This window comes from Hoplias malabaricus, chromosome 5, assembly GCF_029633855.1.
Source record: "Hoplias malabaricus isolate fHopMal1 chromosome 5, fHopMal1.hap1, whole genome shotgun sequence".
Classification (NCBI taxonomy): domain Eukaryota; kingdom Metazoa; phylum Chordata; class Actinopteri; order Characiformes; family Erythrinidae; genus Hoplias; species Hoplias malabaricus.
This window is the reverse complement of record NC_089804.1, coordinates 349,689-376,395: the sequence shown is the minus strand read 5'-3', so window position 1 is coordinate 376,395 and position 26,707 is coordinate 349,689. Positions and strand designations below refer to the sequence as shown.

The 26,707-nt window shown below is 42.3% G+C and overlaps 3 long non-coding RNA genes across 4 annotated transcripts; all 3 read left to right on the top strand.

Annotated features, from left to right (window-relative positions):
- Positions 1–2,621: 2,621 nt before the first annotated feature.
- LOC136697947 (uncharacterized) lies at positions 2,622–4,141 on the top strand. 2 transcript variants are annotated; one of them, XR_010802774.1, is made up of 4 exons: positions 2,622–2,721; positions 3,222–3,299; positions 3,477–3,634; positions 4,038–4,141. It is a non-coding gene; the product is annotated as an uncharacterized lncRNA (long non-coding RNA). The 2 variants fall into 2 exon arrangements; XR_010802773.1 differs by lacking the exon at positions 2,622–2,721 and having other exon boundaries at positions 3,164–3,299.
- Positions 4,142–11,106: 6,965 nt separating this feature from the next.
- Positions 11,107–12,776, top strand: LOC136697884 (uncharacterized). The gene is made up of 4 exons (XR_010802755.1): positions 11,107–11,231; positions 11,734–11,811; positions 11,989–12,146; positions 12,550–12,776. It is a non-coding gene; the product is annotated as an uncharacterized lncRNA (long non-coding RNA).
- A 7,631-nt stretch (positions 12,777–20,407) lies between these two features.
- LOC136698001 (uncharacterized) lies at positions 20,408–21,947 on the top strand. The gene is made up of 4 exons (XR_010802782.1): positions 20,408–20,507; positions 21,008–21,085; positions 21,263–21,420; positions 21,824–21,947. It is a non-coding gene; the product is annotated as an uncharacterized lncRNA (long non-coding RNA).
- The last annotated feature ends 4,760 nt before the right edge of the window (positions 21,948–26,707 follow it).

Here is a 26,707-nt window from a genome sequence, read left to right as displayed (position 1 = left end):
TTCTTTTATCTGCTTCTCCCTTCCACATTTGTAGCGCCTTCCGGCCCGCTACAAACGACTCTGGAAGTTTTTTACAACACCCACACCCACTAAGCTGAATATTCTGAGTGTTTCAGTCTCCTGCTCTTTATGTATTAATTCATCTGTCAACCTTTCCAACTGATTTGGGCTGAACATACAACCAGAACTCAAATTTGTGAAATTCTCACCTTTTATTTGCCGGCTTTATGTGGGAATCCGTATCAAGGAGTGGTCAGATGTTCAAAGCCACAACTCGATTCCCACCTTCGTCACCAAAATTCTTCTTCATTCTCAGTATTGTGAAGATGATGCTGAAAATGACTTCTACACCAACACCATTCTTTTGTTGCAAATAATCAGGTTGATTACAATGAAAAGAACAGCATCTTAATGAGCCCCAGTCAACCACTTGACATTTTCACCCCATCCTCAACTTATAGGATGGTTTGTCTACATGAGGTCAATGTTATGGCTTTTGTTTACTTTATTTCCTCTTGTAGTAAAGAGAACTTGTAAGAACGTCCTGTCCTGCCACCTCCAGTAGAAAGAGAAAAAAAAAAAAAAAAAAAAAAAAAAAAGGTTACCCCAACATCCCATTCTCGCAGAAACAAAACCCCTGTGTAGGCACAAATTCAATGTCATTCCTTGTACTGCAAACTTAACATGCATGTGGACATTAAATGTACATCAGCACTGGCCCTTGTTTTGACAAATGTCTGCGCTCAGGGAGTCTGGACTCCATTTGTACGAGTGAAGTTACACATTGCCTGAACAATAAGCACGTGTGAGTTACCCTGTATAAGAGCATCTGCTAAATGCTGTAACTGAGGACCCAGAGAATACAGCTTGCTGCTTTAATCTGTAGCTTGTGAGAGGCTTTGTTCAGATCAAACTCAATTTTGATGGTAACCTGAGCCCAGTGCCATCCCCTGGCACTGAAAGTTGGTGCAGCTATGAGCTTGCTCTTTACTACATTGGTCACTCAAACAATGTTGCACTGGGCTCAGTATATCTAGCTTACCAAAAGCCAGCCTGTTACACTATGCTCAGTAGGGTTCAAGTTCTCTGGTTAAAGGACTCCAGGTTTGAACACACACAGAAATTAAGGACTGTCAGTATTTTCTTTTGAGAAGTGAGGTCAGGAGTAGAACTCCTGGGAGAAGTAGAATAGCCATAGCTCCTCTCCCTGAAGTCAGGATCAGGAGTTTAGCCCGATTTATTAAACTCAGCACAACCAATGGACACTTCAGTAAAGACACCACAGAGACGTCTGTCAGGGAATATAAAAGTTTATTGAGAAGCACAGCAGGGAGATGGAGCAGCTGGAGTCCATGAGCTCATGCACAAACTTCACACCACAGTTCTTCAGACGAACTCTGCAACGGAACAAGACACAGCTTTAGGATCTCACTTCTCCAGCAGAAATCAGCCTCCAAATTACATTAGCTTCTCCCTCCCAGACCTGGAGTACCCTCCTACCCTGCACTAGACTGGAACATCTCAGGGGAAACCTCCTGAAACCAAGTCCATCTTCAGAAACAGATCAGAGCTCAGTTCAGGAAGATCCCCCACTGAGATCACTCCACATTCCCTACATCTGAGAGAAGAGCTGAAGTGAGGGTCAGCAGCGCTGGAGGAGACCACCCCAGTACTGACCAGACCCTCAGAGGAGGGTCATTACCACCACACTCCATTCCCTCTCCTCCAGCAGTGAACCCCACTCAGATCCCTCTCCTTCACCTGGACCTCAATGTTTTAGAGTGGGATTAGGATCAGAACCTTGCTCGGAGTCTGGAGATTCTGTCACCGCTTTCACTTTTCCTTCAACATCAGAATCTTGCTCGGAGTCTGGAGATTCTTTCACTTCTTCCTGTCCAGCACCAGAAGCATCAGTCCATTTCTCCCACAGCTCCTCCACAGAACTACGGGCTCCTGGACACAACACACCTCGCATTACACAGGGTCAGCAAAGTCAAACAAACAGACACCAAGAATCAGCAGGACATACTTAACATGCCACAGCTGCACAGTTTAGCACCCCCTAGTGTCCCAATGTGGTTCTGTTGCAACATTTACAGAGACAGACCCTTTAACCAATAAGATCTAATAACTCACCTCTGTAGCTCCTGATCACTCTCGACAACTGCAGCCCCTCGGCTCGCACCTGCTCAGACCCAGCTGGAAAACACAGCACTGCAGAGAGACACAGACATGAGGACAGGAGCGTAACACTAGGAGAGAAGCCCCCCAGCTGAGAGACAGACCCCCAGCTGCTGAGAAACAGGTATCTAACCTTCTCTGATTCTGAGAGAGAGCTGTGGTGGAACTACTCAGAACCTCCAGCTTCTCTCAGAACAGGAACTGAAGGGTGGACCACCCTCTCTTTTTCTTTCTAAAGACATGGGCTCTGAAGGGTGTGGACTTACAGTGAGAGACGAAGGCCAAAAGAAGAGCCACCACCAAGAGCTTATACTGAACCATAATGAGAACCTGAAGAACACACTGAAGAACCTTCCTCAGGAGCGCAGTTAAATATCAGCACTGATGGGCCTCAGGTGGACTTCATTAATCAGACACACAGCGCCCCCTGCTGGAGAACACACACAGTCAGCAGACTCCTGCAGGGGGTGCTCTCTCCACACTGCCTCCCTTTTCTTTTTAATTGCTGTCTTTAATTCTTCAGCAGCTGCTTTTATGAAGGTATTGGAACAGATTTAAAAGTCTAGTTGGATTAAGTTTGGAAACTGTTTTTTTCAAAATAGATATTTAGCTTTTAGTCTTTAATCTATTAATTCTTTAATCAATTCTAAACAGGATTCAAGGCTACAACCAGGTTTTTCACAACTATAAGTACAAACCTTTTGATAGTTTTGATAAATACCAGGAGGATATTGTCCCACAATGAGAGGAGGATTAAAGCTGGACAGATTCTGAGGGCACTCTTTGTACAGAAACGTCTTGAAAATAAACCTGTTACTTAAAATTGACTAAACATTTTTACAGTTTACACACACACACTGTGACATGTGCCAGGGGGGTTATGGGTAATGTAGTTCTTTTGTTTGCCGGCACAATGAAGGCAATAAAGCACACCTGACATGGCAACGTGTGTGTATGTATTTGTGTATTTGTGGGTAAGTGAGTGAGTACATGTGTAACTAGTGTTACGCTCCTGTCCTCATGTCTGTGTCTCTCTGCAGTGCTGTGTTTTCTAGCTGAGCCTGAGCAGGTGCGAGCCGAGGGGCTGCAGTTGTTGAAAGTGATCAGGAGCAAAAGAGGTGAGTTATTAGATCTTATTGGTTAAAGGGTCTGTCTCTGTGTAAATGTTGCAACAGAACCACATTGGGACACTAGGGGGTGCTAAACTGTGCAGCTGTGGCATGTTAAGGATGTCCTGCTGATTCTCGGTGTCTGGTGTTTGTCTGACCCTGTGTAATGAGGTGTGTTGTGTCCAGGAGCCCATGGTTCTGTGAGGAGCTGTGGGAGAGATAAACTGATGGTTCAGGTTCTGGTGCTGGACAAGAAGCAGTGAGAGAATCTCCAGACTGGGAGCAGGGTTTTATTGTTGAATCAGAAGTGGAAGCAGTGAAAAGATTTCCAGACTCAAAGCAAGGTTCTGATCCTAATCCCACTCTGAAACACTGAGGTCCAGGTGAAGGAGAGGGATCTGAGTGGGGTTCACTGCTGGAGGAGAGGGAGAGGAGTGTGGTGGTAGTGACCCTCCTCTGAGGGTCTGGTCAGTACTGGGGTGGTCTCCTCCAGCACTGCTGACCCTCACATCAGCTCTTCTCTCAGATGGAGGGACTGTGGAGTGATCTCAGTGGGGGTTCTTCCAGAACTGAGCTCTGATCTGTTTCTGAAGGTGGACTTGGTTTCAGGAGGTTCCCCCTGAGATGTTCCAGTCTAGTGCAGGGTAGAAGGGTACTCCAGGTCTGGGAGAGAGAACCTAATGTAATGTGGAGGCTGATTTCTGCTGGAGGAGTGAGGTCCTAAAGCTGTGTCTTGTTCTGTTGCAGAGGTTGTGGCTGTCTGAAGAACTGTGGTGTGAAGTTTGTGCATGAGCTCATGGACTCCAGCTGCTCCACCTCCCTGCCGTGCTTCTCAATAAAATTTTATTTTCCCTGAGAGACGTCCCTGCCCTTGTGTTCCTCAGTGAATGATAAATCAGGTCCTGGGTTTTCAGTTTCCCTTCAGGTGGAGGAAATTATTTAATCCCAGGGTGTTCTAGCAGTGAAGACTCCAATGTGCAGCTGAGTGTCTCCTCCCAGTGTAACTCTGGGAGTTCCAGATTTTTGAAAACAGGAGCACAGGATTTGTTGGGGGTTAATTTCAGTTGAGTGGATTGCTGTTCCACACTCCATTAATACAAACTGCACCAGGACCACACCTACACCCCAACTCCTCTCCAGCAGGGGTCAGCACTGGCTCAGGTCACAAGTGATTAGTTTAGAGCTATTCCTCACTCTATTTCTGCAGTAAGGTGTAGATTTTGTTACCGCAGACCTACCTTGAAATCTACTGGGACCAAGCAATGTACACAAGACCATGTCGCAGAGAGTAACTTGTGTATCTATTAAAGGGAGAATCAGAACCATATTGTGCAGCAGGCCAAAGTCATTTTACAATAAAACAATGTTGGACTAGATTGACTCTGGCCACGAGGCAACAGATCCTAACTGCAGCGTCCGTAACAGTATTATTCCTTGATACGAGAGAATCAGTGCCCCTTTAATTCCTGTCAGTAACAAAACTTAAGCAGCACATGACACTCTTAAATAGATGGTAGTCTCAAAGTTGATTTTTGCTGATGTCACAACCAAGATAGTACATATTGCATGCAGTGGTTCAGCTACTGTCTCTAAAATTGATGGCCATGTACCTGGTGTTGGAACTTTCACCACACATGGACCGGTCAACTTCCTACTCATTCTTACTGAATGAGTAATGTGCTAAAACCATATATTTCTAACTGCCCATGGGTCTGTGATTTGTAACATTGAAGAATCAAACACATATGCTTTCCAATTTGCTTCTCTTTTCTGTAATGCATGGTAATGAACAGTCATTTCTTCAGATGTCCAAAGTCAAATAACTCCTTTTGTGCTTCTAACAATTACCTGAGTTGATACCAATACACGTGCATCTGTTTGTTAGCTTCAGAAAACTCTTATCAACATTATGCTCTATTTTTTGCATAGGCTTCTGAGTTGTGTGTACTTCCTTCTGCAATTGTAACTAATTTATTTCAGGAGTCTGCGTTACTTTTACAACATTTATAGGTGACACTGATGTTGTTTTTTCATTTACAAAGGTCATCCTTTTCTTTCTCATTTATTAGAGATACAGACATGATAGAAATACAATTTGTCGTCAGCAATGTAGCAGCATTCATCTCCTTTGATGACACAGCTAAAGCAGTAACCTGATTTGTTGCATTCTTTCCCTTAATTATTTCTGGAGCTAAATTAATCAACTTTATTTGTGTTTTATTCATTTTCAGAGTTGCTGCTACAGTTGCTGCTGGAGTATATATCTCATCCTAACTGTCACTGAGTTTTGTACCCTTCTTTCCACAAAATTTGAAATGGTGTAAGTTTAAGCTCAGACTCTAAGTAAGTACAAGTGTATTCCCCTTGGTCCTCCCATGTAACATTACACAAAAGTATTGAACAATCATCTCTAATTTTGAATCATCTACTTTCTCTGGTCACAAGGCAAATGATTAACTTCAGGTCCTGTTAATACCACATCTTCACCTCGACTATTTTTCCATTTAGGAGAACTATTACTCCCCGTATTAAACCTTCCACATTTACAGGGATGGTGAACTGTTCTACAGTTCAACACTAATTTCAGTTTTCAATGGTGATGACATCATTGTAGTTATCAGAGTCACTAGTGTAGTTAGTTGTGATATGTTTAACCTCTCAGTAACATTCAGGACTGGAAAGTGGAATTCCCTGAAGTTTCTTTCACTCTAGACCTTGTACCGTTTAGGTCTAACCTTTTTTCTAACTGGTCTTGGACTATTTTGTTGACCCTAGTTTCTGAAATGTTCTGAAGTGGAATTACTGCTCTCTGTAATCTTTGATGTTTCACAGTCTACTGGCATAGGACCTGCCATACCAGGCCCTATACTAGTCCTTTACCAAGCCCTATACCAGGCCTTGGTATTGGAGATGAGCCAAGATGGCCCCGCAGGTAACTGCTGTGGCCCAGAGCTCCTCAAACTTTGGCAGCTATCTTATCTTTCTTACTTTTTGTTTACATTTTTTTTTTAACTCTGGGACTACAGTATAGTAGAACATATCTGCTAGCTGTTGCAAATAACTTGATACGCTACCCAGACTACAAATACTGGAATTCTATCCCTCTGGAGATACAGATCTATCCGGAGGGCACTAACATCATTCCTCCCCTGCTGAAGCAATGCACACGGCAGCGCGACAGAAAGCAAAAGAGGGGGAAGAGGGGAGGACTAGCGGCTAAGATAAAAGCTAACCCATTCAAACCGGCCATTCCAAGTCTGTTTATAGCCAACGCCCGGTCACTAAACAATAAAATGGACGAACTACGACTGTGGATTCCATCACACAAACTGGATTATGTCTGGACAGAGTGATGTATATAACAATGAAAGGAGTGAGGGACCAGAGAATGACTGAGAGCAAAGAAAACAAGATGAAAGCATCCTCAACAAATCAGCCTTTCCCTTCTGGTTATATATAGCCTACATTTTACCAAACCACTAGAAACACATAGAAGACACTTATATGGTCAAGAGACACCACACATTATGAGTGACATAGTCACATAACTGCATCCTTTAGGTTCTTGAAAAACATATGTATTATTCCAGTACTTGTAATTTATACTTTAACATATGAAAAAGCATTCTACTGGTATGTTTTAAACTCTAGAAATGACCCCTGTCAAACATTCAGAGTTTATTTCCACTATTCAAATATGAGTAGTACTTTTGTACTTATCAGTTGTAATTAATTGTTTATATAAATTAACAGTACTGAACAAAGGTCTAGACACCAGAGATTATACGATTTAAAAACCCTTTATCTGAGCATTAAGTGTTAATTTGTTAAACCCAGATGAAAAACAAAAAAGCTCAACATTAGGAAAAACCAAACAACGCTGTTCCAACAAGCATCATATTCTATACACAAGTATTGATCCAAACCCCTCTTAAATCTCCCCTCACGACAGTCCACACCATCCGAGGCCCTCAACCAACATCCTGTTCCACAAACAATGACCCCAAACAATATATCTCTACTTTTATCAAACTTTTGCAATCAAGGAGAATTCTAACCAACCTGCTCTACAGACTTACTCACACCCACTGCTTTATATAAAAACGATCCTATATTTCCCCATTTCTTTTAGATTATTACACTTTTATCTCCTTTGTGATCACCTTCAACTCCACACAAGCACCACACCCACTGAGGAGCCACAGACAATCTTCTTACGTGTCCAAACCTCTGCACAGCACCGTACATTATTAAGCTTAGATCCAAACAGGCTCATGTGATGTCTTTCCTCATACATCATAAACACAACCCCGAGGAGTATCTATATGCACATCTTTACTTTTAATTTGCCCCATTAAATATATTATACCCTCTATTTAAACCAAATCAATGTGGCTTTTATCATTACATCACTTACACCTTTGTCATGAAGGAAAACTCTAGAAAAGCATCAGATCTCAAGGCTCCAGCGAGACTAGAGGAGCTTAAACCCGTGATATTTTTTTTCCTCCCAATAAAAGTCAACATGCGGAGATTTCAATTTCTCTCCCTTTTTTCAACACTAATGTAAGCTCTAATTCTCATGAATAACCCTAACCATTTATAGGTATTAACAAATGTATTTAATTAAGATACACACAGGAACTCATATAAATAGTGATCCCCCCTTTCACACACACAAACAACACTCAGCTTTGTATCTCCTTTCTCACTTTTCCTATTCTCAGCATCTAAAATGTCCTTCTGGGGTCATGTCATACTCCCCAACAAAGGCCCATCAATGTTATCTAAAACTTATTTATTTATTTCATAAGTCCCCTTTTCAAACTCATGACAGAATCAACAAAGTCATTTTAAAAGGCTCATGAATGAAGTTACAATTAAAATGTCCTGAAAAGAGGCTCATAAACTTTATCATTACAAATATCTTTCCCTATTTATTTCTACCCCATCATCACACCCCACATGTGATTATTTAGTCTCTTAGCAGAGACTTTGTCAAACACACACTCACTCTGGACAGTCCAAAAACAAAGGAGGAGGGATGGCCTTTCCCCATTTACACTTCAGCACTTCCACAGAGAGACACTTCCCCTTAAGCACACACACACACACAGACAAACCAACTGAACTCTCACACAATACATCCATTTTCAACATTTAACACAAATTCTTCATAGTCAACTCATTCAAACTTTAACAGCATGCTTTTATTTTCACCGCTGCTCCTTATTTCCTAGTTTAATTTTTTCTACCGTATAAAGTGTAATAGTTCAAAGGGAGGCAGCATCAATACAGTGTTCAATAACAGTGTTTTGAGTGGGCACCTCAATTTAACACGATGAAACTTCCTCAAAACTATTAACACAATACTGCATACACTAATGAGTCTAATACGGTGCAGCCCTTCAACACTCAAAGATACAACCAGAGCTCAAATTTGTGAACTGCTCACCTTTTATTTGCCGGCTTTAAGTGGGAATCCATATCAAGGAGTGGTCAGATGTTCAAAGCCACAACTCGAATCCCACCTTCGTCACCAACATTCTTGTTTATTCTCAGTATTGTGAAGATGATGCTGAAAACGATGTCTACGCCAACACCATTTTTTTGTTGCAAATAATCAGGTCTATTACAATGAAAAGAACAGCATCTTAACGAGCCCCAGTCGACTACTTGACATTTTCACCCCATCCTCAACTTATAGGATGGTTTGTCTACATGAGGTCAATGTTATGGCTTTTGTTTACTTTATTTCCTCTTGTAGTAAAGAGAACTTGTAAGAACGTCCTGTCCTGCCACCTCCAGTAGAAAAAAAAGCTTACCCCAACATCCCATTCTCACAGAAACAAAACCCCTGTGTAGGCACAAATTCAATGTCATTCCTTGTACTGCAAACTTAACATGCATGTGGACATTAAATGTACATCAGCACTGGCCCTTGTTTTGACAAATGTCTGCGCTCAGGGAGTCTGGACTCCATTTGTACGAGTGAAGTTACACATTGCCTGAACAATAAGCACGTGTGAGTTACCCTGTATAAGAGCATCTGCTAAATGCTGTAACTGAGGACCCAGAGAATACAGCTTGCTGCTTTAATCTGTAGCTTGTGAGAGGCTTTGTTCAGATCAAACTCAATTTTGATGGTAACCTGAGCCCAGTGCCATCCCCTGGCACTGAAAGTTGGTGCAGCTATGAGCTTGCTCTTTACTACATTGGTCACTCAAACAATGTTGCACTGGGCTCAGTATATCTAGCTTACCAAAAGCCAGCCTGTTACACTATGCTCAGTAGGGTTCAAGTTCTCTGGTTAAAGGACTCCAGGTTTGAACACACACAGAAATTAAGGACTGTCAGTATTTTCTTTTGAGAAGTGAGGTCAGGAGTAGAACTCCTGGGAGAAGTAGAATAGCCATAGCTCCTCTCCCTGAAGTCAGGATCAGGAGTTTAGCCCGATTTATTAAACTCAGCACAACCAATGGACACTTCAGTAAAGACACCACAGAGACGTCTGTCAGGGAATATAAAAGTTTATTGAGAAGCACAGCAGGGAGATGGAGCAGCTGGAGTCCATGAGCTCATGCACAAACTTCACACCACAGTTCTTCAGACGAACTCTGCAACGGAACAAGACACAGCTTTAGGATCTCACTTCTCCAGCAGAAATCAGCCTCCAAATTACATTAGCTTCTCCCTCCCAGACCTGGAGTACCCTCCTACCCTGCACTAGACTGGAACATCTCAGGGGAAACCTCCTGAAACCAAGTCCATCTTCAGAAACAGATCAGAGCTCAGTTCAGGAAGATCCCCCACTGAGATCACTCCACATTCCCTCCATCTGAGAGAAGAGCTGAAGTGAGGGTCAGCAGCGCTGGAGGAGACCACCCCAGTACTGACCAGACCCTCAGAGGAGGGTCATTACCACCACACTCCATTCCCTCTCCTCCAGCAGTGAACCCCACTCAGATCCCTCTCCTTCACCTGGACCTCAATGTTTTAGAGTGGGATAAGGATCAGAACCTTGCTCGGAGTCTGGAGATTCTGTCACCGCTTTCACTTTTCCTTCAACATCAGAATCTTGCTCGGAGTCTGGAGATTCTTTCACTTCTTCCTGTCCAGCACCAGAAGCATCAGTCCATTTCTCCCACAGCTCCTCCACAGAACTACGGGCTCCTGGACACAACACACCTCGCATTACACAGGGTCAGCAAAGTCAAACAAACAGACACCAAGAATCAGCAGGACATCCTTAACATGCCACAGCTGCACAGTTTAGCACCCCCTAGTGTCCCAATGTGGTTCTGTTGCAACATTTACAGAGACAGACCCTTTAACCAATAAGATCTAATAACTCACCTCTGTAGCTCCTGATCACTCTCGACAACTGCAGCCCCTCGGCTCGCACCTGCTCAGACCCAGCTGGAAAACACAGCACTGCAGAGAGACACAGACATGAGGACAGGAGCGTAACACTAGGAGAGAAGCCCCCCAGCTGAGAGACAGACCCCCAGCTGCTGAGAAACAGGTATCTAACCTTCTCTGATTCTGAGAGAGAGCTGTGGTGGAACTACTCAGAACCTCCAGCTTCTCTCAGAACAGGAACTGAAGGGTGGACCACCCTCTCTTTTTCTTTCTAAAGACATGGGCTCTGAAGGGTGTGGACTTACAGTGAGAGACGAAGGCCAAAAGAAGAGCCACCACCAAGAGCTTATACTGAACCATAATGAGAACCTGAAGAACACACTGAAGAACCTTCCTCAGGAGCGCAGTTAAATATCAGCACTGATGGGCCTCAGGTGGACTTCATTAATCAGACACACAGCGCCCCCTGCTGGAGAACACACACAGTCAGCAGACTCCTGCAGGGGGTGCTCTCTCCACACTGCCTCCCTTTTCTTTTTAATTGCTGTCTTTAATTCTTCAGCAGCTGCTTTTATGAAGGTATTGGAACAGATTTAAAAGTCTAGTTGGATTAAGTTTGAAAATTGTTTTTTTCAAAATAGATATTTAGTTTTTAGTCTTTAATCTATTAATTCTTTAATCAATTCTAAACAGGATTCAAGGCTACAACCAGGTTTTTCACAACTATAAGTACAAACCTTTTGATAGTTTTGATAAATACCAGGAGGATATTGTCCCACACTGAGAGGAGGATTAAAGCTGGACAGATTCTGAGGGCACTCTTTGTACAGAAACGTCTTGAAAATAAACCTGTTACTTAAAATTGACTAAACATTTTTACAGTTTACACACACACACACTGTGACATGTGCCAGGGGGGTTATGGGTAATGTAGTTCTTTTGTTTGCCGGCACAATGAAGGCAATAAAGCACACCTGACATGGCAACGTGTGTGTATGTATTTGTGTATTTGTGAGTAAGTGAGTGAGTACATGTGTAACTAGTGTTACGCTCCTGTCCTCATGTCTGTGTCTCTCTGCAGTGCTGTGTTTTCCAGCTGGGTCTGAGCAGGTGCGAGCCGAGGGGCTGCAGTTGTTGAAAGTGATCAGGAGCAAAAGAGGTGAGTTATTAGATCTTATTGGTTAAAGGGTCTGTCTCTGTGTAAATGTTGCAACAGAACCACATTGGGACACTAGGGGGTGCTAAACTGTGCAGCTGTGGCATGTTAAGGATGTCCTGCTGATTCTCGGTGTCTGGTGTTTGTCTGACCCTGTGTAATGAGGTGTGTTGTGTCCAGGAGCCCATGGTTCTGTGAGGAGCTGTGGGAGAGATAAACTGATGGTTCAGGTTCTGGTGCTGGACAAGAAGCAGTGAGAGAATCTCCAGACTGGGAGCAGGGTTTTATTGTTGAATCAGAAGTGGAAGCAGTGAAAAGATTTCCAGACTCAAAGCAAGGTTCTGATCCTAATCCCACTCTGAAACACTGAGGTCCAGGTGAAGGAGAGGGATCTGAGTGGGGTTCACTGCTGGAGGAGAGGGAGAGGAGTGTGGTGGTAGTGACCCTCCTCTGAGGGTCTGGTCAGTACTGGGGTGGTCTCCTCCAGCACTGCTGACCCTCACTTCAGCTCTTCTCTCAGATGGAGGGACTGTGGAGTGATCTCAGTGGGGGTTCTTCCTGAACTGAGCTCTGATCTGTTTCTGAAGGTGGACTTGGTTTCAGGAGGTTCCCCCTGAGATGTTCCAGTCTAGTGCAGGGTAGAAGGGTACTCCAGGTCTGGGAGAGAGAACCTAATGTAATGTGGAGGCTGATTTCTGCTGGAGGAGTGAGGTCCTAAAGCTGTGTCTTGTTCTGTTGCAGAGGTTGTGGCTGTCTGAAGAACTGTGGTGTGAAGTTTGTGCATGAGCTCATGGACTCCAGCTGCTCCACCTCCCTGCCGTGCTTCTCAATAAAATGTTATTTTCCCTGAGAGACGTCCCTGCCCTTGTGTTCCTCAGTGAATGATAAATCAGGTCCTGGGTTTTCAGTTTCCCTTCAGGTGGAGGAAATTATTTAATCCCAGGGTGTTCTAGCAGTGAAGACTCCAATGTGCAGCTGAGTGTCTCCTCCCAGTGTAACTCTGGGAGTTCCAGATTTTTGAAAACAGGAGCACAGGATTTGTTGGGGGTTAATTTCAGTTGAGTGGATTGCTGTTCCACACTCCATTAATACAAACTGCACCAGGACCACACCTACACCCCAACTCCTCTCCAGCAGGGGTCAGCACTGGCTCAGGTCACAAGTGATTAGTTTAGAGCTATTCCTCACTCTATTTCTGCAGTAAGGTGTAGATTTTGTTACCGCAGACCTACCTTGAAATCTACTGGGACCAAGCAATGTACACAAGACCATGTCGCAGAGAGTAACTTGTGTATCTATTAAAGGGAGAATCAGAACCATATTGTGCAGCAGGCCAAAGTCATTTTACAATAAAACAATGTTGGACTAGATTGACTCTGGCCACGAGGCAACAGATCCTAACTGCAGCGTCCGTAACAGTATTATTCCTTGATACGAGAGAATCAGTGCCCCTTTAATTCCTGTCAGTAACAAAACTTAAGCAGCACATGACACTCTTAAATAGATGGTAGTCTCAAAGTTGATTTTTGCTGATGTCACAACCAAGATAGTACATATTGCATGCAGTGGTTCAGCTACTGTCTCTAAAATTGATGGCCATGTACCTGGTGTTGGAACTTTCACCACACATGGACCGGTCAACTTCCTACTCATTCTTACTGAATGAGTAATGTGCTAAAACCATATATTTCTAACTGCCCATGGGTCTGTGATTTGTAACATTGAAGAATCAAACACATATGCTTTCCAATTTGCTTCTCTTTTCTGTAATGCATGGTAATGAACAGTCATTTCTTCAGATGTCCAAAGTCAAATAACTCCTTTTGTGCTTCTAACAATTACCTGAGTTGATACCAATACACGTGCATCTGTTTGTTAGCTTCAGAAAACTCTTATCAACATTATGCTCTATTTTTTGCATAGGCTTCTGAGTTGTGTGTACTTCCTTCTGCAATTGTAACTAATTTATTTCAGGAGTCTGCGTTACTTTTACAACATTTATAGGTGACACTGATGTTGTTTTTTCATTTACAAAGGTCATCCTTTTCTTTCTCATTTATTAGAGATACAGACATGATAGAAATACAATTTGTCGTCAGCAATGTAGCAGCATTCATCTCCTTTGATGACACAGCTAAAGCAGTAACCTGATTTGTTGCATTCTTTCCCTTAATTATTTCTGGAGCTAAATTAATCAACTTTATTTGTGTTTTATTCATTTTCAGAGTTGCTGCTACAGTTGCTGCTGGAGTATATATCTCATCCTAACTGTCACTGAGTTTTGTACCCTTCTTTCCACAAAATTTGAAATGGTGTAAGTTTAAGCTCAGACTCTAAGTAAGTACAAGTGTATTCCCCTTGGTCCTCCCATGTAACATTACACAAAAGTATTGAACAATCATCTCTAATTTTGAATCATCTACTTTCTCTGGTCACAAGGCAAATGATTAACTTCAGGTCCTGTTAATACCACATCTTCACCTCGACTATTTTTCCATTTAGGAGAACTATTACTCCCCGTATTAAACCTTCCACATTTACAGGGATGGTGAACTGTTCTACAGTTCAACACTAATTTCAGTTTTCAATGGTGATGACATCATTGTAGTTATCAGAGTCACTAGTGTAGTTAGTTGTGATATGTTTAACCTCTCAGTAACATTCAGGACTGGAAAGTGGAATTCCCTGAAGTTTCTTTCACTCTAGACCTTGTACCGTTTAGGTCTAACCTTTTTTCTAACTGGTCTTGGACTATTTTGTTGACCCTAGTTTCTGAAATGTTCTGAAGTGGAATTACTGCTCTCTGTAATCTTTGATGTTTCACAGTCTACTGGCATAGGACCTGCCATACCAGGCCCTATACTAGTCCTTTACCAAGCCCTATACCAGGCCTTGGTATTGGAGATGAGCCAAGATGGCCCCGCAGGTAACTGCTGTGGCCCAGAGCTCCTCAAACTTTGGCAGCTATCTTATCTTTCTTACTTTTTGTTTACATTTTTTTTTTAACTCTGGGACTACAGTATAGTTGAACATATCTGCTAGCTGTTGCAAATAACTTGATACGCTACCCAGACTACAAATACTGGAATTCTATCCCTCTGGAGATACAGATCTATCCGGAGGGCACTAACATCATTCCTCCCCTGCTGAAGCAATGCACACGGCAGCGCGACAGAAAGCAAAAGAGGGGGAAGAGGGGAGGACTAGCGGCTAAGATAAAAGCTAACCCATTCAAACCGGCCATTTCAAGTCTGTTTATAGCCAACGCCCGGTCACTAAACAATAAAATGGACGAACTACGACTGTGGATTCCATCACACAAACTGGATTATGTCTGGACAGAGTGATGTATATAACAATGAAAGGAGTGAGGGACCAGAGAATGACTGAGAGCAAAGAAAACAAGATGAAAGCATCCTCAACAAATCAGCCTTTCCCTTCTGGTTATATATAGCCTACATTTTATCAAACCACTAGAAACACATAGAAGACACTTATATGGTCAAGAGACACCACACATTATGAGTGACATAGTCACATAACTGCATCCTTTAGGTTCTTGAAAAACATATGTATTATTCCAGTACTTGTAATTTATACTTTAACATATGAAAAAGCATTCTACTGGTATGTTTTAAACTCTAGAAATGACCCCTGTCAAACATTCAGAGTTTATTTCCACTATTCAAATATGAATAGTACTTTTGTACTTATCAGTTGTAATTAATTGTTTATATAAATTAACAGTACTGAACAAAGGTCTAGACACCAGAGATTATACGATTTAAAAACCCTTTATCTGAGCATTAAGTGTTAATTTGTTAAACCCAGATGAAAAACAAAAAAGCTCAACATTAGGAAAAACCAAACAACGCTGTTCCAACAAGCATCATATTCTATACACAAGTATTGATCCAAACCCCTCTTAAATCTCCCCTCACGACAGTCCACACCATCCGAGGCCCTCAACCAACATCCTGTTCCACAAACAATGACCCCAAACAATATATCTCTACTTTTATCAAACTTTTGCAATCAAGGAGAATTCTAACCAACCTGCTCTACAGACTTACTCACACCCACTGCTTTATATAAAAACGATCCTATATTTCCCCATTTCTTTTAGATTATTACACTTTTATCTCCTCTGTGATCACCTTCAACTCCACACAAGCACCACACCCACTGAGGAGCCACAGACAATCTTCTTACGTGTCCAAACCTCTGCACAGCACCGTACATTATTAAGCTTAGATCCAAACAGGCTCATGTGATGTCTTTCCTCATACATCATAAACACAACCCCGAGGAGTATCTATATGCACATCTTTACTTTTAATTTGCCCCATTAAATATATTATACTCTCTATTTAAACCAAATCAATGTGGCTTTTATCATTACATCACTTACACCTTTGTCATGAAGGAAAACTCTAGAAAAGCATCAGATCTCAAGGCTCCAGCGAGACTAGAGGAGCTTAAACCCGTGATATTTTTTTTCCTCCCAATAAAAGTCAACATGCGGAGATTTCAATTTCTCTCCCTTTTTTCAACACTAATGTAAGCTCTAATTCTCATGAATAACCCTAACCATTTATAGGTATTAACAAATGTATTTAATTAAGATACACACAGGAACTCATATAAATAGTGATCCCCCCTTTCACACACACAAACAACACTCAGCTTTGTATCTCCTTTCTCACTTTTCCTATTCTCAGCATCTAAAATGTCCTTCTGGGGTCATGTCATACTCCCCAACAAAGGCCCATCAATGTTATCTAAAACTTATTTATTTATTTCATAAGTCCCCTTTTCAAACTCATGACAGAATCAACAAAGTCATTTTAAAAGGCTCATGAATGAAGTTACAATTAAAATGTCCTGAAAAGAGGCTCATAAACTTTATCATTACAAATATCTTTCCCTATTTATTTCTACCCCATCATCACACCCCACATGTGATTATTTAGTCTCTTAGCAGAGACTTTGTCAAACACACACTCACTCTGGACAGTCCAAAAACAAAGGAGGAGGGATGGCCTTTCCCCATTTACACTTCAGCACTTCCACAGAGAGACACTTCCCCTTAAGCACACACACACACACAGACAAACCAACTGAACTCTCACACAATACATCCATTTTCAACATTTAACACAAATTCTTCATAGTCAACTCATTCAAATTTTAACAGCATGCTTTTATTTTCACCGCTGCTCCTTATTTCCTAGTTTAATTTTTTCTACCGTATAAAGTGTAATAGTTCAAAGGGAGGCAGCATCAATACAGTGTTCAATAACAGTGTTTTGAGTGGGCACCTCAATTTAACACGATGAAACTTCCTCAAAACTATTAACACAATACTGCATACACTAATGAGTCTAATACGGTGCAGCCCTTCAACACTCAAAGATACAACCAGAGCTCAAATTTGTGAACTGCTCACCTTTTATTTGCCGGCTTTAAGTGGGAATCCATATCAAGGAGTGGTCAGATGTTCAAAGCCACAACTCGAATCCCACCTTCGTCACCAACATTCTTGTTTATTCTCAGTATTGTGAAGATGATGCTGAAAACGATGTCTACGCCAACACCATTTTTTTGTTGCAAATAATCAGGTCTATTACAATGAAAAGAACAGCATCTTAACGAGCCCCAGTCGACTACTTGACATTTTCACCCCATCCTCAACTTATAGGTTGGTTTGTCTACATGAGGTAAATGTTATGGCTTTTGTTTACTTCATTTCCTCTTGTAGTAAAGAGAACTTGTAAGAACGTCCTGTCCTGCCACCTCCAGTAAAAAATAAAAGCGCTTACCCCAACATCCCATTCTCACAGAAACAAAACCCATGTGTAGGCACAAATTCAAGCACAAACATTTGCACAATCGTTAGATATTGGTGAAATAGCACACACATTTGATTTAACATACCCATTAACTTCTCTCTTCTTTGCATTTCTGTTCTTTTTCTGAATTCTTTTATCTGCTTCTCCCTTCCACATTTGTAGCGCCTTCCGGCCCGCTACAAACGACTCTGGAAGTTTTTTACAACACCCACACCCACTAAGCTGAATATTCTGAGTGTTTCAGTCTCCTGCTCTTTATGTATTAATTCATCTGTCAACCTTTCCAACTGATTTGGGCTGAACATACAACCAGAACTCAAATTTGTGAAATTCTCACCTTTTATTTGCCGGCTTTATGTGGGAATCCGTATCAAGGAGTGGTCAGATGTTCAAAGCCACAACTCGATTCCCACCTTCGTCACCAAAATTCTTCTTCATTCTCAGTATTGTGAAGATGATGCTGAAAATGACTTCTACACCAACACCATTCTTTTGTTGCAAATAATCAGGTTGATTACAATGAAAAGAACAGCATCTTAATGAGCCCCAGTCAACCACTTGACATTTTCACCCCATCCTCAACTTATAGGATGGTTTGTCTACATGAGGTCAATGTTATGGCTTTTGTTTACTTTATTTCCTCTTGTAGTAAAGAGAACTTGTAAGAACGTCCTGTCCTGCCACCTCCAGTAGAAAGAGAAAAAAAAAAAAAAAAAAAAAAAAAAGCTTACCCCAACATCCCATTCTCGCAGAAACAAAACCCCTGTGTAGGCACAAATTCAATGTCATTCCTTGTACTGCAAACTTAACATGCATGTGGACATTAAATGTACATCAGCACTGGCCCTTGTTTTGACAAATGTCTGCGCTCAGGGAGTCTGGACTCCATTTGTACGAGTGAAGTTACACATTGCCTGAACAATAAGCACGTGTGAGTTACCCTGTATAAGAGCATCTGCTAAATGCTGTAACTGAGGACCCAGAGAATACAGCTTGCTGCTTTAATCTGTAGCTTGTGAGAGGCTTTGTTCAGATCAAACTCAATTTTGATGGTAACCTGAGCCCAGTGCCATCCCCTGGCACTGAAAGTTGGTGCAGCTATGAGCTTGCTCTTTACTACATTGGTCACTCAAACAATGTTGCACTGGGCTCAGTATATCTAGCTTACCAAAAGCCAGCCTGTTACACTATGCTCAGTAGGGTTCAAGTTCTCTGGTTAAAGGACTCCAGGTTTGAACACACACAGAAATTAAGGACTGTCAGTATTTTCTTTTGAGAAGTGAGGTCAGGAATAGAACTCCTGGGAGAAGTAGAATAGCCATAGCTCCTCTCCCTGAAGTCAGGATCAGGAGTTTAGCCCGATTTATTAAACTCAGCACAACCAATGGACACTTCAGTAAAGACACCACAGAGACGTCTGTCAGGGAATATAAAAGTTTATTGAGAAGCACAGCAGGGAGATGGAGCAGCTGGAGTCCATGAGCTCATGCACAAACTTCACACCACAGTTCTTCAGACGAACTCTGCAACGGAACAAGACACAGCTTTAGGATCTCACTTCTCCAGCAGAAATCAGCCTCCAAATTACATTAGCTTCTCCCTCCCAGACCTGGAGTACCCTCCTACCCTGCACTAGACTGGAACATCTCAGGGGAAACCTCCTGAAACCAAGTCCATCTTCAGAAACAGATCAGAGCTCAGTTCAGGAAGATCCCCCACTGAGATCACTCCACATTCCCTACATCTGAGAGAAGAGCTGAAGTGAGGGTCAGCAGCGCTGGAGGAGACCACCCCAGTACTGACCAGACCCTCAGAGGAGGGTCATTACCACCACACTCCATTCCCTCTCCTCCAGCAGTGAACCCCACTCAGATCCCTCTCCTTCACCTGGACCTCAATGTTTTAGAGTGGGATTAGGATCAGAACCTTGCTCGGAGTCTGGAGATTCTGTCACCGCTTTCACTTTTCCTTCAACATCAGAATCTTGCTCGGAGTCTGGAGATTCTTTCACTTCTTCCTGTCCAGCACCAGAAGCATCAGTCCATTTCTCCCACAGCTCCTCCACAGAACTACGGGCTCCTGGACACAACACACCTCGCATTACACAGGGTCAGCAAAGTCAAACAAACAGACACCAAGAATCAGCAGGACATCCTTAACATGCCACAGCTGCACAGTTTAGCACCCCCTAGTGTCCCAATGTGGTTCTGTTGCAACATTTACAGAGACAGACCCTTTAACCAATAAGATCTAATAACTCACCTCTGTAGCTCCTGATCACTCTCGACAACTGCAGCCCCTCGGCTCGCACCTGCTCAGACCCAGCTGGAAAACACAGCACTGCAGAGAGACACAGACATGAGGACAGGAGCGTAACACTAGGAGAGAAGCCCCCCAGCTGAGAGACAGACCCCCAGCTGCTGAGAAACAGGTATCTAACCTTCTCTGATTCTGAGAGAGAGCTGTGGTGGAACTACTCAGAACCTCCAGCTTCTCTCAGAACAGGAACTGAAGGGTGGACCACCCTCTCTTTTTCTTTCTAAAGACATGGGCTCTGAAGGGTGTGGACTTACAGTGAGAGACGAAGGCCAAAAGAAGAGCCACCACCAAGAGCTTATACTGAACCATAATGAGAACCTGAAGAACACACTGAAGAACCTTCCTCAGGAGCGCAGTTAAATATCAGCACTGATGGGCCTCAGGTGGACTTCATTAATCAGACACACAGCGCCCCCTGCTGGAGAACACACACAGTCAGCAGACTCCTGCAGGGGGTGCTCTCTCCACACTGCCTCCCTTTTCTTTTTAATGGCTGTCTTTAATTCTTCAGCAGCTGCTTTTATGAAGGTATTGGAACAGATTTAAAAGTCTAGTTGGATTAAGTTTGGAAACTGTTTTTTTCAAAATAGATATTTAGTTTTTAATCTTTAATCTATTAATTCTTTAATCAATTCTAAACAGGATTCAAGGCTACAACCAGGTTTTTCACAACTATAAGTACAAACCTTTTGATAGTTTTGATAAATACCAGGAGGATATTGTCCCACAATGAGAGGAGGATTAAAGCTGGACAGATTCTGAGGGCACTCTTTGTACAGAAACGTCTTGAAAATAAACCTGTTACTTAAAATTGACTAAACATTTTTACAGTTTACACACACACACTGTGACATGTGCCAGGGGGGTTATGGGTAATGTAGTTCTTTTGTTTGCCGGCACAATGAAGGCAATAAAGCACACCTGACATGGCAACGTGTGTGTATGTATTTGTGTATTTGTGGGTAAGTGAGTGAGTACATGTGTAACTAGTGTTACGCTCCTGTCCTCATGTCTGTGTCTCTCTGCAGTGCTGTGTTTTCTAGCTGAGCCTGAGCAGGTGCGAGCCGAGGGGCTGCAGTTGTTGAAAGTGATCAGGAGCAAAAGAGGTGAGTTATTAGATCTTATTAGTTAAAGGGTCTGTCTCTGTGTAAATGTTGCAACAGAACCACATTGGGACACTAGGGGGTGCTAAACTGTGCAGCTGTGGCATGTTAAGGATGTCCTGCTGATTCTCGGTGTCTGGTGTTTGTCTGACCCTGTGTAATGAGGTGTGTTGTGTCCAGGAGCCCATGGTTCTGTGAGGCGCTGTGGGAGAGATAAACTGATGGTTCAGGTTCTGGTGCTGGACAAGAAGCAGTGAGAGAATCTCCAGACTGGGAGCAGGGTTTTATTGTTGAATCAGAAGTGGAAGCAGTGAAAAGATTTCCAGACTCAAAGCAAGGTTCTGATCCTAATCCCACTCTGAAACACTGAGGTCCAGGTGAAGGAGATGGATCTGAGTGGGGTTCACTGCTGGAGGAGAGGGAGAGGAGTGTGGTGGTAGTGACCCTCCTCTGAGGGTCTGGTCAGTACTGGGGTGGTCTCCTCCAGCACTGCTGACCCTCACATCAGCTCTTCTCTCAGATGGAGGGACTGTGGAGTGATCTCAGTGGGGGTTCTTCCTGAACTGAGCTCTGATCTGTTTCTGAAGGTGGACTTGGTTTCAGGAGGTTCCCCCTGAGATGTTCCAGTCTAGTGCAGGGTAGAAGGGTACTCCAGGTCTTGGAGAGAGAACCTAATGTAATGTGGAGGCTGATTTCTGCTGGAGGAGTGAGGTCCTAAAGCTGTGTCTTGTTCTGTTGCAGAGGTTGTGGCTGTCTGAAGAACTGTGGTGTGAAGTTTGTGCATGAGCTCATGGACTCCAGCTGCTCCACCTCCCTGCCGTGCTTCTCAATAAAATGTTATTTTCCCTGAGAGACGTCCCTGCCCTTGTGTTCCTCAGTGAATGATAAATCAGGTCCTGGGTTTTCAGTTTCCCTTCAGGTGGAGGAAATTATTTAATCCCAGGGTGTTCTAGCAGTGAAGACTCCAATGTGCAGCTGAGTGTCTCCTCCCAGTGTAACTCTGGGAGTTCCAGATTTTTGAAAACAGGAGCACAGGATTTGTTGGGGGTTAATTTCAGTTGAGTGGAGTGCTGTTCCACACTCCATTAATACAAACTGCACCAGGACCACACCTACACCCCAACTCCTCTCCAGCAGGGGTCAGCACTGGCTCAGGTCACAAGTGATTAGTTTAGAGCTATTCCTCACTCTATTTCTGCAGTAAGGTGTAGATTTTGTTACCGCAGACCTACCTTGAAATCTACTGGGACCAAGCAATGTACACAAGACCATGTCGCAGAGAGTAACTTGTGTATCTATTAAAGGGAGAATCAGAACCATATTGTGCAGCAGGCCAAAGTCATTTTACAATAAAACAATGTTGGACTAGATTGACTCTGGCCACGAGGCAACAGATCCTAACTGCAGCGTCCGTAACAGTATTATTCCTTGATACGAGAGAATCAGTGCCCCTTTAATTCCTGTCAGTAACAAAACTTAAGCAGCACATGACACTCTTAAATAGATGGTAGTCTCAAAGTTGATTTTTGCTGATGTCACAACCAAGATAGTACATATTGCATGCAGTGGTTCAGCTACTGTCTCTAAAATTGATGGCCATGTACCTGGTGTTGGAACTTTCACCACACATGGACCGGTCAACTTCCTACTCATTCTTACTGAATGAGTAATGTGCTAAAACCATATATTTCTAACTGCCCATGGGTCTGTGATTTGTAACATTGAAGAATCAAACACATATGCTTTCCAATTTGCTTCTCTTTTCTGTAATGCATGGTAATGAACAGTCATTTCTTCAGATGTCCAAAGTCAAATAACTCCTTTTGTGCTTCTAACAATTACCTGAGTTGATACCAATACACGTGCATCTGTTTGTTAGCTTCAGAAAACTCTTATCAACATTATGCTCTATTTTTTGCATAGGCTTCTGAGTTGTGTGTACTTCCTTCTGCAATTGTAACTAATTTATTTCAGGAGTCTGCGTTACTTTTACAACATTTATAGGTGACACTGATGTTGTTTTTTCATTTACAAAGGTCATCCTTTTCTTTCTCATTTATTAGAGATACAGACATGATAGAAATACAATTTGTCATCAGCAATGTAGCAGCATTCATCTCCTTTGATGACACAGCTAAAGCAGTAACCTGATTTGTTGCATTATTTCCCTTAATTATTTCTGGAGCTAAATTAATCAACTTTATTTGTGTTTTATTCATTTTCAGAGTTGCTGCTACAGTTGCTGCTGGAGTATATATCTCATCCTAACTGTCACTGAGTTTTGTACCCTTCTTTCCACAAAATTTGAAATGGTGTAAGTTTAAGCTCAGACTCTAAGTAAGTACAAGTGTATTCCCCTTGGTCCTCCCATGTAACATTACACAAAAGTATTGAACAATCATCTCTAATTTTGAATCATCTACTTTCTCTGGTCACAAGGCAAATGATTAACTTCAGGTCCTGTTAATACCACATCTTCACCTCGACTATTTTTCCATTTAGGAGAACTATTACTCCCCGTATTAAACCTTCCACATTTACAGGGATGGTGAACTGTTCTACAGTTCAACACTAATTTCAGTTTTCAATGGTGATGACATCATTGTAGTTATCAGAGTCACTAGTGTAGTTAGTTGTGATATGTTTAACCTCTCAGTAACATTCAGGACTGGAAAGTGGAATTCCCTGAAGTTTCTTTCACTCTAGACCTTGTACCGTTTAGGTCTAACCTTTTTTCTAACTGGTCTTGGACTATTTTGTTGACCCTAGTTTCTGAAATGTTCTGAAGTGGAATTACTGCTCTCTGTAATCTTTGATGTTTCACAGTCTACTGGCATAGGACCTGCCATACCAGGCCCTATACTAGTCCTTTACCAAGCCCTATACCAGGCCTTGGTATTGGAGATGAGCCAAGATGGCCCCGCAGGTAACTGCTGTGGCCCAGAGCTCCTCAAACTTTGGCAGCTATCTTATCTTTCTTACTTTTTGTTTACATTTTTTTTTTAACTCTGGGACTACAGTATAGTAGAACATATCTGCTAGCTGTTGCAAATAACTTGATACGCTACCCAGACTACAAATACTGGAATTCTATCCCTCTGGAGATACAGATCTATCCGGAGGGCACTAACATCATTCCTCCCCTGCTGAAGCAATGCACACGGCAGCGCGACAGAAAGCAAAAGAGGGGGAAGAGGGGAGGACTAGCGGCTAAGATAAAAGCTAACCCATTCAAACCGGCCATTCCAAGTCTGTTTATAGCCAACGCCCGGTCACTAAACAATAAAATGGACGAACTACGACTGTGGATTCCATCACACAAACTGGATTATGTCTGGACAGAGTGATGTATATAACAATGAAAGGAGTGAGGGACCAGAGAATGACTGAGAGCAAAGAAAACAAGATGAAAGCATCCTCAACAAATCAGCCTTTCCCTTCTGGTTATATATAGCCTACATTTTACCAAACCACTAGAAACACATAGAAGACACTTATATGGTCAAGAGACACCACACATTATGAGTGACATAGTCACATAACTGCATCCTTTAGGTTCTTGAAAAACATATGTATTATTCCAGTACTTGTAATTTATACTTTAACATATGAAAAAGCATTCTACTGGTATGTTTTAAACCCTTGAAATGACCCCTGTCAAACATTCAGAGTTTATTTCCACTATTCAAATATGAGTAGTACTTTTGTACTTATCAGTTGTAATTAATTGTTTATATAAATTAACAGTACTGAACAAAGGTCTAGACACCAGAGATTATACGATTTAAAAACCCTTTATCTGAGCATTAAGTGTTAATTTGTTAAACCCAGATGAAAAACAAAAAAGCTCAACATTAGGAAAAACCAAACAACGCTGTTCCAACAAGCATCATATTCTATACACAAGTATTGATCCAAACCCCTCTTAAATCTCCCCTCACGACAGTCCACACCATCCGAGGCCCTCAACCAACATCCTGTTCCACAAACAATGACCCCAAACAATATATCTCTACTTTTATCAAACTTTTGCAATCAAGGAGAATTCTAACCAACCTGCTCTACAGACTTACTCACACCCACTGCTTTATATAAAAACGATCCTATATTTCCCCATTTCTTTTAGATTATTACACTTTTATCTCCTCTGTGATCACCTTCAACTCCACACAAGCACCACACCCACTGAGGAGCCACAGACAATCTTCTTACGTGTCCAAACCTCTGCACAGCACCGTACATTATTAAGCTTAGATCCAAACAGGCTCATGTGATGTCTTTCCTCATACATCATAAACACAACCCCGAGGAGTATCAGAGAGATATATGAGGCACTTTTTGTAACTTCGTTTTGACAGTTCATTTGGGCCAATCAGAGCGTGCCACGTCATCAAGCCCCGCCCCCTTTTGGAAGGGAAGTCCCGCCCCCCTTGTCCAATCAGAAGCGTGTATTTGACAGGAAGTCCCGCTCTCTCGTCCAATCAGAAGCGTTTATTTGCTCGGAAGTCCCGCCCTGTCATTGACCAATCATAAGCGTGTATTTTCCCACCCTTGTTCAAAAGTCCCGCCCTCGCTTCGTCCAATCACAAGCGTGTATTTTACCCCCGGATTTCCCGCCCCCCCCTCAACCAATCATAAACGTGTATTTTAACCGTAATTCCCGCCCTTCGCTCTGTTTTATTATAGATATCTACGATCTACGACCCCCACGATGAACCCCTTTATCGCGCGCGCACATACGCGAGCCCCCCACCCCTTTATCACGCACACACGCGCGCGCAGGCTCTGTTTCATCACAGGTGTCAAGTCACGAGCTACGCTTTATCAGTCGCACACTCGCTACCGTAATTGCTAACGATCAACCAACCCACCCCTTTTATCGCGCGCACACACATAAGTGAACCCCCCACCCCTTTTATCGCGCGCACACACAAGTGAACCCCCCACCACTTTATCGCGCACACACATTGGAATTACAGGAATCGTCCAACGCTCTCAACCCCCCCCCCCCATCAAACGGTTATGACAAACGAACGTACCCCCACACACACACATACAGGGTATACATAAGTAAATTTTTAATTTTCTAACTCCATGTTCTAAATGATTAATGGTGTTTTAGTGATTAAAGATTGTTTTAAAATCGTTCATTTTCTCCCCCGGTCTATGACCCACACCCCAAAACATACTGTTTTCATATGATAAAAAATGACATTTGAAGATGTCTTAACACTGCTCCTCCTAAACCCTCCTCCTCGCTGTACGTCAGAAAAGTTTACGATAAGTGACTCAGTATATCTAGGAGCTCAAAAATCTAAGCATTACACGCTGACATTCAACTTTGGATGATATACTGCTCGGACTGGAACCAAAAGGTAAGAACTGACATTTATAACGTAAAATAAGATTAATTTAAGAATATTACTTTATATTTCATTTAAAAAATGTTATATATTTATTTATTTATTTTATTTTTATTTTTTAGATTAAGAACAAAGAAGAACAGACGTGATGGCTAATATTTTACAAGCTCCAAGAAAGTTACCCTCATCTCTTAGCCGTACATCTTCACGGATCTCTGAATCAGACAAGGTTAAAACATTTCAATTAAGAAATGGATTGTAC